This window comes from Magallana gigas, chromosome 5 (assembly GCF_963853765.1).
Source record: "Magallana gigas chromosome 5, xbMagGiga1.1, whole genome shotgun sequence".
NCBI lineage: Eukaryota > Metazoa > Mollusca > Bivalvia > Ostreida > Ostreidae > Magallana > Magallana gigas.
Window position 1 is genome coordinate 26,390,106 of NC_088857.1, and position 12,891 is coordinate 26,402,996.

At 33.0% G+C, this 12,891-nt stretch overlaps 3 long non-coding RNA genes across 3 annotated transcripts; 2 read left to right on the forward strand and 1 right to left on the reverse strand.

The window, feature by feature from the left end:
- The first annotated feature begins 585 nt into the window (after positions 1–585).
- Positions 586–5,056, forward strand: LOC117684034 (uncharacterized). The gene is made up of 3 exons (XR_004597885.2): positions 586–771; positions 3,982–4,283; positions 4,462–5,056. It is a non-coding gene; the product is annotated as an uncharacterized lncRNA (long non-coding RNA).
- LOC136275542 (uncharacterized) lies at positions 2,105–3,067 on the reverse strand. The gene is made up of 2 exons (XR_010714123.1): positions 2,629–3,067; positions 2,105–2,301 (listed from the first exon to the last, which is right to left on the reverse strand). It is a non-coding gene; the product is annotated as an uncharacterized lncRNA (long non-coding RNA).
- A 1,695-nt stretch (positions 5,057–6,751) lies between the features above and the next one.
- LOC109620961 (uncharacterized) lies at positions 6,752–8,023 on the forward strand. Its single transcript, XR_004597891.2, has 3 exons — positions 6,752–7,222; positions 7,326–7,685; positions 7,871–8,023. It is a non-coding gene; the product is annotated as an uncharacterized lncRNA (long non-coding RNA).
- Positions 8,024–12,891: the final 4,868 nt, after the last annotated feature.

A 12,891-nucleotide genomic window follows, 5' to 3' on the forward strand; every position in this document is an offset into this window, starting at 1 on the left:
TCATGAAGAATTTATCTCTGAAATATTCCTCAATGTAAACAACTCCAGGATATATCTCAACAATCTATTCCACTTGTGGTTTACAGGTCGAGAATTTTGTTATTTTTGTGGAGGGCTTTGACAAGGATGGGAAAACATTTCGCGTGAAAACACAAGAAATCTGAGGAAGATGAGTTTGCAGTAAATGTATTAAAATTACGTGACATGTAACTTAAAGGCATTTAACAATGCTGTGCTTAATTACTTCAAACCTTATATTATCTGTTTTATGAAAAACATTTGCAATAAAAAACCTATATCTATATTTGTATGCGCATAAATATAATAAACATTATATAATTTATAAATATAGCATAGTATCATCTGCAACAAGTAATACTATACTTTGACATATCTTGACAGAACTTTTAAACAAATGATGCGATTATTTACCTGTTCTTTACTTAATGTATACATATAGTGTGTACAAAGTTGCATACATTATATGAATAAAAACTCGTCGTCGTTACATAGCTTTTAAATTGATAAGTTTTTTTTTCTGTGAGGTCGTTTCAAGTCAAGATTTTTTCATCGTAAACGTATATTCACATTCGTAAAACTTCGTGCACCAGTAGATGGTGAAAGACATTCATCATCAGAGATAATTTGCATTTAACAACACACACACATACACCTTTAGTCATCGATTCCTAGCCTCGTCGTTTCAAAGGGAGATTTGCACTGCCGATATGTACAAGTAATCACTGTTACAGGGAACAAAAATCACACTAGGTATGTTTAATCTTTGGAAATGCAAATGCCATCTCTATCACAGTTTGTTAAATTATTGGGACAAAATTATCACCCTTACCAAAATATTGACCTTCTGGCAACACATTCTGGCATTATTGCAGCAATACTGCAGCAACATTCTGGCAATACATTGCGGCAATGTTGCTGCAGTAGCGTTTTTCGTATGCAAATGAGATTGCGGCAATATTGCCAGAACTATGTTGCCGCAAAAGTTTTGCTGCAACATATTGTTGCGACAACACCTTTCTGGCAATACATTGCGGCAATGTTGCTGTAGTAGCGTTTTTCGTATGCAAATGAGATTGCGGCAATATTGCCAGAAAGATATTGCCGCAAAAGTTTTGCTGCAACATATTGTTGCAACAACACCTTTCTGGCAATACATTGCGGCAATATTGCTGCAGTAGCGTTTTTCGTATGCAAATGAGATTGCGGCAATATTGCCAGAAAGATGTTGCCGCAAAAGTTTTGCTGCAACACATTGTTGCTGCAACACCTTTCTGGCAATACATTTGCACAAGAAAAATGACATTGCAGAAATATTGGTTCAATGCATTTTCTGTGCTCTGGCATCAATGGTACAATATATGCAATATTTATAAATAATAAATGTATACAGTAATTTTAAGCAGTCATGTATATTATATTAATCTACAACCAAAATGAAAAAAAAATCTTTAATTGCCATTACAGTTTTATTTTTTTAAAGATGCAAAAAGGTTACAACAAGACTAACATTTCGCATTACATTAAATTAAGACTTTCAAAAATAAAAAATAAAAAACAGTTTGTGTATACACAATATTACAGAAGTAAAAAAATTATATTATTCAATGTAACATGCACAAAATAAGTATTGAATTAAAAATATGATGTATAATGTTAGAGACCTGAAACTGGAATTTCAACATGCTTATAAAGGACACCAGTTAAAATTAATAATCTTTAAATTTAACACATAAATACAATAAACACAAATATGATGAACAAATCATGATGAAACTTGACTAAATGAACAAATCATGATGAAACTTGACTAAAAGTACTCGGCCAATCAGTGACAATTTATTGCTGCAGAATAACATGTATTGTAGTTTGATTGACACAACGCGCACAGACGGATTGACACAACGCGCACAGACAGATATGGACAAAAGTTCACTGTTTACCGTAAGCAGAGCTCATACCATATAGTTCACAAGTCCTGCACAACCACTTGCTGTATTACGACTGATCAAGGCAATTGTCCTAGGCATTCCAAATGTCCTTTTTTTGACAGCTTCGTGGGCATTCTGATTTCACACATAAACAATTACAAAAACAGCTATCAGAATATCACAACAATATCCACATTGGAATTCAGCACTGTTGTGTATATGTTCCTCTCCATAATCTTAAACAAATTACGTCATCATTCTTTTTTGGTTGCCAGTTCCACCATTCATTTAATCAGTAAGGTGACAGCTTTTTTAGGTTTTCTTCAGGTCTGTGAAACCCAGGGCAGACCTACTGGGAAGAAAAATGGATTTCATATAAGCACGTTGGCATTTGTTATCAGATTTTAAGCAGTTTCAAGGGGAATCAGGGGGGTTCAGACCCCCTTCCCCTTCAATTTTTTTAAAATTACAATATAAAATTACCAAAAATATGCCTCGGACCCCCTCAAATAACCGTCGAACCGCCCCCCCCCCCAGAATTAAAATTCTAGATCCGCACATGGTTCTTAAGTGTTAAACCCATTGGTATAATGGTAGATCGCAGTCTTTCGGTTTATATTCTTATAACAAACATGTTTAAACTGCCATTCAATGAATATATTTTTATTGCTAAACTTACTTTTTCAAAAACGTGCTCATGGTGCAGGGGATGTCAACACTCGATTCGTTCACTCAGATTCGTCCTCAGTTCAGCCGTTGATTTTTTTTCACAGATAAACACTCCATTGACAGTGTATTTTTTAACCTTGTTTACAGATAATTCCCGTATTTCATTCATTTCACCATCTCCACTGATCACTGTCAGGAGGCTCGATGGAAGACAACATGGCAGCTTCGAATGTGAAAATTGGCGGCTAGCGATTTGATCGACCAATCAGCGCGCGCGTAACTTAACATTGAAACGAAAATAAAAGTGGAAACAAACAGCATACGAAAATTTTTAATTCAACATGCATCGAGCAGTTTAGATACTCAAATCTAAGTAGACTGATATTTTAACTTAATAAAAAAGAATATACCTTTACAAAAGAACAGACAGGTCGGTATTTCACGTAAAACATGAGTTGGGGGGGTTGGGGGTTGATTCAAACAGTCCTTTAAAGTGAAACATCGTAACCATGCATAACAGTTATATGCCATTAAAGGGAATATCATTGAGACTTTCTTAGAATAAGACTTTAATCATAAAATATTTATTAGATTTAATTTTTTCGACTTATATTTTTTTTGGGGGAAAAATATGTATACAAAAGCAATATTCATGCAATTATAATTGACAGTTTTAGACTTGTGCTGAATGTGTAAAATTTTATAAGTCTAAATTTTGCTAAAGCTTTTGCAAGCTCGGTAAGCATAATAAATCAGAGGAAAAAGAAAAGTTTGTGGTAAACTTCTGGCAAATTTTGAGGTGTTATAACTGAAATCATATCTAAATAATTGACAATTTTTTAACCCCTCTCCACTGCTCGGCTTCTCCTTAAATTATAATTTAAAGCAGAAATCAAATATGATGCCTAAAGCAGTATTGCCAGATCGAATTATATATATTATGTATATTAGTTCATGATTTAAATGATCAAATACATGTAGATGTTACCAGAAAATTATTTCTGGCAGTATGATACTGAGTGTAGCCAGAATATTACCAGAAGTTGTTGCAGCTAGTGGCAATATTCTAGGTGCATGTTAATATAATTTTTTACAGAAATAACTCTAATAGTATTGCCAGAATGTTGCCAGAAGTTATTGCCGCTAGCGGCAACACTCCAGCAGTATTGCCAAAATGTTACCAGAAGTTGTTGCAGCTAGCGGCAACATTTCACTAGTCTCAAAATCTGGTTTCTGGTAACAAAAATGTGTTGCTGCAATATTCCCGCAATATTGCGGCATTGTTGCAGCAATAATTTTACTTTGGTAAGGGCAGATCTTAACAATTTTTTTTGGCTACTGCGTTATTTGGTTTTTTTATTAGATTCGTGTCATGACGATGTCGGGCTCGGTTTATATTTTTCTTTTATCATCATACTTCCTGTGCAAATCTGCAAGTGTAACACCGTTGCCTGTGGTAAGCACTACTACTAAAGCTCCAGATGGAAACAGAACGAAGCTCATTGAGGCCATAGTCGCCATTTTGAGCATTGGGCAACCAGAAAGTAAAATCGCTGATATACGTATATATGTCGACAAGAAGGTCAGGGAGAGCAACCTGACGGATCTTTCACAAGTATTTACGAAGGCCGAATACGATCGTTTCTGCTCATTCAACCCAGGAGGGTAAGTCATGTTATGATTGAATCAAAATTTAGCCTTTTTTTTGCAGAAGAATATATTTAACTTTTCTTTAAACAATGGTAATATAAGGCTATTTTATTACATTTGACTATTTTCATACAACTGTTTACATTTTTTTCCACTTCGATGATTAGACACAGTCGTTTATCATTTATTTCAGATGTACAGGCACATAGTATAGTCATTGGGAAGGACGGAAAAAAACAACACTGTTTGTTTTACTTTTGACTGATATGTAAAATAAATTGGAGAAAATTTATTTGAGAAAATTTGAAGAAAAAAAATCCCGTAATTTTAGCGCAAGGGGGAGGGAGACACTTATTGACAAAATATATATGACATTTAAGCACTATTGCCATGTGCTGAAAATTGACTACAGCGACAGATGGCATTGCATATTTATATCCTAATGAATTTCTAACCTTTGGTATAATCGTATAAGTTTCAGAGTGTCATTAAAATAATGAAAAAAAAAATAATTATGACATCTCCACCAAAATATTTCGCCCTTTCTGGCATTGACCATAATGCCAGTGATTAAAAATGACTGCATAATCTACATTAATGTGTTAGCAAAAATATGTAAGACGAAAACCCCGTCAGTAAGATAATGCTCTGTAACATTACAAAAGCAGAGAAATATGTACTTTCGAACTGCAATTCTAGTACTAGTCTTATGATTTACGGTCTCACTCTTCTCGGCTATGATGATTGTATTTGTCATATACTTAATGATAAAATAAATGTTTTCTTTATATTGATTTGCAAGCATACTGTGTATAAACCACAAAACGCGATTCGCTACTACTATTATGAAATTGAATATATATATATATATATATATATATATATATATATATATATATATATATATATATATATATATATATATATATATAAAGTGCAAATATAAAAGAACTTTTTAAAATTGATGTAACGTAGCTACGACCCTTGGTTATTTCAATGCTTTCTACCGGTATTGCATGGAACTCAGATACATGTAGTATAAATAAATTCTATATGCTTCCTACAGCTGCCAAATTGATAACACGTACATATCTAATCATAAAAGTTGTCTGATGCTTAAGCATACTCACCGCCCCATGGAGTCTCCTACATGGGCATACCCCTTTTCCAGTAATGGTTAGCGTGACATAGATTTCTCCCCTAAAGAAAAATCAACCAAGCTCAACTTTCCCTCCTCTGAAAAACATCCCCAGTATAGATTTTCCAATGACAATGTGATCCTCTTTCTTTCAGTCGTAGCTATATATCCATCACTTGGATAATTGAATGGTCTTAAATTATCTGGGTCCATTCTTCAAATTTTGTTCAGAACCACACGAATCACAATTTTCGTTTTATGGATAAGTGATATGGCGGTGCTCAGTTTGACACGATACAACTCAAGACATCGATTAAGGAATAAACATAGTCATTGATTGAATGACATTTGGTGATAACGAACAAATTTCAAAATCAAAAGTCCAAAGGAAAAAGACAATACAGGAGCAGAGCAAATACGGACCTCTAACAATAATAGAGGCAGTGTCATGTTGTAAATTTTAAATTTACTGGGTGGATGTAAATACAAAATTTACAACATAACAACTTGTAAATTTTGTATTTACACCCACCCAGTAAATTCAAAACTTACAACATGAAAGTAGGAACAGGTGCCATTGAGGAGATACTGACACGTCACACCCGCCGTGTCCTTTTTGTTGTATTTGGGAAAACGGAAAATCCGTAGACAATTAAGTGAGTAATTATGATCCAACAGTATGAAAAACGTCAGTCAGAATTAATATCATAATATATGACAAAGTACAAAAAACGACATAAAATGCCACAATGTAAACTACAATTACTTAAAAACACAGTAATTTTCACCATAGAAACAAACTTGTTCATATAACACATAGATAAATAACATAGTACTGTGACTAGAATTAAAAAAAAACATTATAAGACAATAAAACTATCAATTCCTATATACAAAAAGTGTCAAAGATGGGTTCTTCCGCCATATATATTAAAGCTACAGTTTCTTTCAGCACTATTTTTTTTAAAGTTAAATATTCATTGTTGTTTTATTACATTATCTCAGAGAGTTTTTGCCGTTATTTATTTATAAGAATGAAGCAGGGAAAAAAGTTATTTTATGAAATGTAATTCGATTTTAAGTTAAAAATTTATGTAAACAAACGATTTACATCTAATTTTAGACCTGTGTGTTTCATATTTCAGAAAAAAAGATTGTCAAAGAGTTATAGGAAAGATACAGATCTCATTTTTCTTTACTATATAAACACATTGAAGGATTTTGATTGTGAATTCTGTAACCTTTAACCTTTGATCTTATTACAGTAATACTAATAAAACCCCACTGTGTTTCATTTCATTGCATATTATTGTGCGTCATGAGAATGCAACAAAAACTATTTAAAAAATAAATTGAAAAGTATGTATGAACTGTATATAAGTATTGTGTATTTACGCAAGCATACTGTAATCAATTAAATCTATAACAAAATAAAGGCAAGAACCACATAAATCAGTGGTTTAAACGAAAGGATTTTATGCAGACCAAACGTAATGACACTAAATATCACTGGTTATTTGCTTGCGTTCCTTGCTTAGAATGTCCTTTTATACCATATGAACGTTTATGGTCATTATATAATCTGCAGTGGTATTTAAAGTTTCTGTTGGACAGGTTTAAGACAACGATTTAATTATACGCGAAGGTAACGCTTCGTGCACCGGTAACCGTTGACAGACATTCATCATCAGAGTTAATTTGCATTTCACAACATACACACGCCTTAAGTCATCGATTTCCAAGTCTCGACCTTTATAGAGGAGCAATTGACTGCCTATGTAGTTACATGTCCTTTGCTAGTGTTGAAACATACTAGGTATGTATTATTTATTCTTTATTACCAACGTAAATTAAAACGAACAATTGCAAAAAAAAAATTCTATTACAGTTAACACAATGTTGTACATGTATATTTCCAGCTTCACCCGACATTTTGAGATTTTTGACAGCCACATTGTCAAAATGATGCCGGTTTCAATTTGCAGTTTTCTTTTATCTTCGTATGTCCTGAGCAATTATGTAATAACTATGTCTGTTGTGAGCACTGCTACCCAGACTACTGTGTCCGTCGAAAACACTTCCACTCCAGCTCTGGACAGCAATGAACAAAGGATTGCGGATATTATAGTGATGATACATATGATTGGTAGTCCACCGGAAGCAGAGGCTGCTATACGAATGGATGTCGAGAAAAAAATCGGAGATGAAAATATAACAGAGCTATCGCAAGTGTTTACCAAGGCTGAATTTAACGCCTTCTGTACAATTTGGCCAAATGAGTAAGTGAATGATGGATTGAATTTTGATAAAAGCAAACTTTGAATTTTTTTAAAAAGATAAATCATGCTAAAAGCATCTTTAAAGTGTTAATTTTACCACAGGACCATACTCATTATACATAGATAAACTGCTTGCATTCTTCAAATAGACTGATTAGAAACAACCAATTATTTATTATTTTCAGATGTTCAGGCACGCAGTATAACAATTGGAAATGAAAGAGAAAAATAAAAAGTGTTTGATATCATTCAAAATTGTGTGAAAAAAAAAATCAATAATAATTGTAATTCAATTATGAAAAATTCTCCGAGCTATGTTCTTAACACAATGTGAATTTTTGACATAGCATTTGGCTCTCGGCGCAACTACAATGAGCTTGATGAATTCTGTAATCACAGATGGTATTAGCTACATTCCATAATGAATTGATTAGCATTTGTTAAATGTTATACGTTGGGTCATATTCATTTGCATTGTGAGATTTAAATCGTTATGAAATTTTCTAATAAAATATGTCACTTCTAAGTTTTCCATGTCGCATTTTCTAAAAAGAGATATGATTATAGAAAAAAATGAGTTAATGTGTTGTCAACTGTAGTAAAGTTTACTATATATTAAATCTTACTGCCAAGAAATTTGAATGCATCCTTGGAAGTGCAGCAGTATGTGTCACGATTTAGTGTTGAACTTAGCAAGTGATAGCTTTAGCGATAGCTGCTAAACTATTATTTTAACAAATATCCATAAATATTGTAAAAATTAAGAAAAATCATTGCACTGACAAGGTTTTGTTTCTCTGTTAATTGAAACATACATGCGTGTCAGATAATCTTAAATTACACGACAAAAGCACTGAGAAAACCGTTGTAATTATGCATCAACGATTATGCTATCATCCCCGGGATAAAAAAGTCCCCAAGTTATTTCCATTTTAAGGTATTCAATGTATAATGAAGGGATATTGAACAATTTTGATCATTTTAAAATAGCTTAATATTTATTGCTAGATAACTATGAAAGTGAAATGAAACAAATTTACATGACAGACAACATGTAAGAAGCCGGTTATTTTGCACCTTAAAAGTTTTTAAAGAGTTATCTCCCCTTGATGGAAAAAGAAAAATTTTAATTTTGTCAAAATATCTGCGGTAAATGATTCATTTTATTTCATATTTTGATAAAAAGAAAGTTTATGCATGTATTAACCAAGAGAGTTTTACGAATTATAAGTTACTTTTTACAACATCTTAATAAAACATACGTTACCCATAGACTTCAATGCAAAATTCAAGGTGTAATTAGTTGGACCATAATTAAAATTTTGAAAATTCCTTTGGTGGAGTATTTTTATTTGATAACACCTTCAAAATGATATCATGATTAAGCAAATCGGACCATTCATTTATTAGGTACAAAATGTGGTCGTTATACATCGAATACCTTAATACATATTTATTGTTATGTAGAAGTCTGAAGCCACAGTTAACCATGTCATTCGGTGTCCTAATTTCTTTAATGAGTATACTAAATTCATATCAAAGATTTTTGTATTTGGAAGAAATAGCTATATTTGTCGAAAAATCTCGATTTTTAGGTTTAAATGATTAAATACATAGAAAGAAAGAAACGGTGCCAAGAAACACAAATGATACTAGTAACTAGAGACGAGCTCGTTGCAAGCAACGATTAGGTCTTCCGTCGTAGCTGCGTCATACTTGTGACGTAATATAAAAATTGATACCTGACCATGGTGCAATATTAGATGTATAAACACTGTGTAAAAGAAACAAAGTACATGTATATAAGCAAATACAGATCTTTAAAAGTTGTCTGAAGTTTGATTCGCCGCATGTTGTTTTTTTGCATGTGCATTTTATTTTGAGAAACTTATCGAATCATCATAATTGACTCAATATACACAGAATATGGACGACGATTATAATCACACAGTGGGTATGCCCGGTATGAACGTAAAAAGACCAAACATTTTACTCGCATTTTTTATCGAAAGCAAGGGCCAATGAATCTTTTAGAATGTATGCGGAGATTTTGAGTTTGCCTGGGGATGTCCGAGGCATATTTTTGTAATTTTATATTGTACATGTAATGGAAAGAAATTTTGCGGGGGTTGGGGTGGGGTCTTGAACCCTCACCCTACTCTTCTAGATTCGCGCATGGGGAAGGCCGATGCCGGTAATTTAACGGTAATTTTAACCATTTTTATTTAATTAATCATTTTCAAAATTATCGGAATTCCAATGTTACCTTTAAACGCAGTTAAAACTTAAAATACGAACCATTTAGTCTCGGTGAGTATTCGGCCAACATGCGTCCGCGTACGAAAGAAATGGCAATATTCAAGAAATTTGGATGGACGATCTGGGTCCTAGGTCGTCCATCCGATTCTTTTTCAGACTAAGAGCTACAGAACTGCACTTAGAGAATGTCAAACTGATTATGTCAATTTATTTTGTCTCAAAGAATCAGTTTTTTTAATAAAGTTTTATTTTTAAAAAAAAGAAATCGGGCACAATTTTCAATGTTAGCATTTTACAATTTAAAGGTCTAATCAAATTTTGAATGAAGTTTCAAGATACTACTCTTCGTTGTTTTATACGAAATATTGCGTGGAAAAAAGATTTACATCGCATATATATTATAGAACTAATTTCTTCTCTTTTTTATTTACATCAAAATAAATCCAAGAAAAAATCTAAATATTTTTTTTTCCTTTATATGTGTTAATGAAAACGTTGATCAGCAAGGGCCGGTTCTATGTCGTGCAAGCACCTACTTAATAGATTGTTACACGGATCTACCACGATGACAAATATCGAAAAGGCAATATTGTGGGTGAAGGATGAAAGTGTACTTTGTTTTTTAGGTTTATTTTTGATAATTATATTTATCTGGATCAATTTGGTCTGTTGGTTTGTTTTGTTTATTGAAAAGGGGAATAAAGAAAATGAGTAATTTCCGATATGAAGTCAAGCATATATTTTCATATTATCATTGACTTAAAACATGTTGGAAAAAAGAAATATTGCATCAAGCAGTTAGTTATTATGCGCAGATCATGCATTCCTCTATGGTTTTCACAATTGCATGTATCAGTTACTACACGTATTTGCTTACGGAGAAATAAATTTCCAAAGAGATGATATATTTATCACAGTGCAAAATTGACTGTTCTATAATTATCTGTATTTCGGACTTCACTTTTCAAATACAACATTTATTTTGTCATATATTCTTAGAATTTAATGTTTACAAAGTGAATCAGCAATTGACACTTGGCAGACTCTTTATTTAATTGTTATTACAAATCAGACAGATGTTTCTCCCAAGAACTGCTAATCTCTTGAAACAACATTGCGTAATTATATGCCTTTCATGGCCTGGCCATCAAAGACTCATTGAGTTAATCATATTACCTAATACCTGTGAATCTTTCACTCAATTCATTTGATGTCATCAAATTGTCACTTTTACTCATTGTTTAGATTCTTATATATACTGAATTGTATTTGTCAATCTTCAGTTCGGAGGCCTGACACATTACCGGCCACTTCCGTCTGTGTCGCTTATTTGTTTGTTATTGTTCATCTTTAAAATTCGATTGATAATAAATACGGAATCCTTCATCACTTGGTTTTACTTCTCTGGAATTGCATATTGGTGGACCCTTGGGAATACGGCATACATAACCTTCGTTTTTAACTTACGGCCCACAGCGCGCCTTAACCTTATAACTTGTTTCTTTTACGCCAACATTCCCTCACCCGGTTTGTACTGCACACGACCGATGCAGATTTCAGAAGAATACCATAGCACCGTAAAAACTACGCGGTCACAATTTTATCAGTTAAGTTCCAGATTGTCTTCTGCACATGCAAGCACGTGTGTAATCCTGATTTAAAAATAGGTATAATGTCCGGGGAGGGGGGGGGGTCATCGCAACAAAATTGTGTATAAGCGTACTAGAGTGTACATTGTTAATTAATAATTGATGTTGAATTGTTATTAACAAACAAAATCATAAATTTATAATAACAAACACTAAAATGCCAGGGAGTTCTGCTGGACGCGATTTCATTTGTCTTCAATTAATAGAGTGTAGGGATGCCCGCCTACTTAATACATATGCTCACGCGTCAACAGATTAAAAATGACTGTATTTTGGATTTATAAATCGTTCTAAAACATTCGATCTGATATATCGTTGTTAACAATTCAAAACTTTGAACGATTAAATTTGTTTTTATACCTAGTACCCCGACCCTCACGGAAAAATCCATTCAGATCAATGGAAATTTCATTTACAAGACTCCGCGCCAGAATCAGAATGTCTCATTCATTAATTTTTCGTAGTTATAGTGGACGAGTCCAAAATAGGAATTTTGAGACACATCATACAATGTGAACATATGCCATGAATGCAGTTTACTTTGCGTCTATTTTCTTATTTTGAGAGTCCTTTTTATCATGTTTATCATGGCTTGAAAATGACGGAAGGCCCTTGAATGTTGTTATCTTTATGCAGGCACGTAGCATCCTTTTTGAAAGTGGGGGGGGGGGGGCAGACTCATCCAAAAAATCTTGACAAGCAAAAAAAAAAAAAAAAATCCTAATCCGGGGGGGGGGGGGTCTGGCGTGGTATGTATATAACTTCAATTTCAATCCTAATTTCCTTATTTTTATATAAATTTTTTACATCCTTGATAATTCAATTTTTTATAAGTAAATTTTAAAAAAATTAGTTGCTGTGAGAAAAAGTGGGGGAGGGGCACCCACAAGCTTGAATCAATAATTGCCTGAGGATGCATCTTTAATGTGTCAACATTTATATTCATAATTGATGAAAACGTTATATGGGATGTAATAAGCACAATGAGCAAGAGTGTTCAATTAAAAGGGCATTTCACATTGCACGTGTGTAATCCTGATTTAAAAATAGATTGCCATATTTGAAAGGTCAAAAAAAAAAAAGAAGAGGGAGGTGTCATCGCAACAAGATGATACACATTGTCTAAGTAGTACAATGTAAGTAATAGTTGGTGTTGGATTATCATCATTAACAAAGAATCATCAGTTTGGATTAATTAAAACAAATATATATAAATTCATATAATTGGAATATTTACTGGAGGGGCTACGTACAAGTAATTCGCCGAAGTGGGGTACGTGTGACCCGATTTTCGATCA